Below are 1513 nucleotides of genomic sequence, written 5' to 3'. Positions count from 1 at the left end.
CCGTTGTAGTCGGTCGATACAAAACAGGGCGGCGCCGTGGCAGTGACGATACAAAGCAAGAACGGCATGCATGAAGTAATCGACTCATCAATAAGTAAACTAATACACAATGTGTAAAATTGGCAGAAGCGTCTCGCCATCGTACAGGGCCACATGATTGTAGTTATATTGCGGGGCTTATCCCGGCTGCATACATTGGGGTTGTTACAAAAGATCACTTGCACGAGAAGAATAGAGGAAGATAACAGCAATCAGACTTAATGATTAAATAAATACACAATGGATAAGTCTCAATAATGCTTTCTTTTATCTAGCAAGAAAGGAAAATGATAGCCATTCTACTCACATGAGTAGATTGAATACGATTGATAAGTAGCATTTTTGTTTCGAAACATACATGCAGCCATACATGGAGTACTACTAAAATTAGGATGTCTACATGATGATAGTACTGTAGGCATTACCTCCACATTGCCATGATGATATCCTTTGCCGCTTTCAGTTCAGCCGGCAGGATTCTTGCTATGAGCTCCTTGAGAACAGACGGGCAGCTGGACTTAAGATGCTCGTAACCCTCACTTGCAATCATTGCCTCCAAATTGGATGGGGAGGCAAGGAATTGCAAACAAGCTTCTTTGAGATGACAGAAACCATGCTGCTCTGCTAGAGCCAAATTAGTTGCCATCATGTTGGAATCAATGTGATTGCACAGTTTCTCCTCGCATATCTGCTTTAGCCTGACAATATTGTACCTGTCGGCCGCCACTAGAAGATGGCCAGCCATCACCACATCAAGCATCGGAGGGACTGAATCGGTGTATATGTAGTGGAGCAAGGAATTGAATACATCTGGTTCCATGTCACAGATTTCAATAGGAGTAGCTGTAGAACTCTCCTTCATGGCACCGAGGAGCTCCGCTCTGAAGACGGATGAGCGAGCAGCGAGGACACACCTGTGAGCAGAGAATGTCTGTCCGTTGACTTGAAAGATGAGGTCCGCTGCATCCTTGTTCTTGAGCAGATCGCCGAGATGCCAGTGCAGGTCGCTTGGAGGAACCCTTGTGTCTTTGTCATGGATGACGGTGACATCACACCTGATGGTGAGACAGTCGTCTCTTAGATGCACCGATGCCTCCAGATCAGCCTTCTTGATCAGGACTGGGTAGCTCCAGGGTGAACCTTTTGAGAAGGTACGCATAGGGTTGGCATGGCTCTATGAAGGCACTGGTTCTCCATTCTTGTCAAGTACACTGAGCGTGAATTTCGCCTTCACATCTTCGGCACCAGCAGATTGAAGAAGAAGATAAAGAGATATGGAATCAGCACAATTCGTAGCGAAACCATTTGGGCAGTATTCCACGGCCCAGTCGTGGCCTCCAACACTGAAAGGTGGAGAAGTCATCAACTCGCCGTTCTTGATTAGGGCTTTGGTTCTTGAGTATCCATCCACCTTGAGCACACACGACTTCTCCTCAACTACAATGGCAGCAGAGATCTTGCACTGCTCTGCCAT

At 46.4% G+C, this 1513-nt stretch overlaps 1 pseudogene; it reads right to left on the bottom strand.

Annotated features, from left to right (window-relative positions):
* Nucleotides 1-460: 460 nt before the first annotated feature.
* Nucleotides 461-1513, bottom strand: LOC125530340 (annotated as a pseudogene).

The sequence above is a fragment of the Triticum urartu genome, unplaced genomic scaffold (assembly GCF_003073215.2).
Source record: "Triticum urartu cultivar G1812 unplaced genomic scaffold, Tu2.1 TuUngrouped_contig_6248, whole genome shotgun sequence".
NCBI lineage: Eukaryota > Viridiplantae > Streptophyta > Magnoliopsida > Poales > Poaceae > Triticum > Triticum urartu.
The sequence above is the reverse complement of the archived record's forward strand: the minus strand, read 5'-3'. Positions and strand labels throughout refer to the sequence as shown.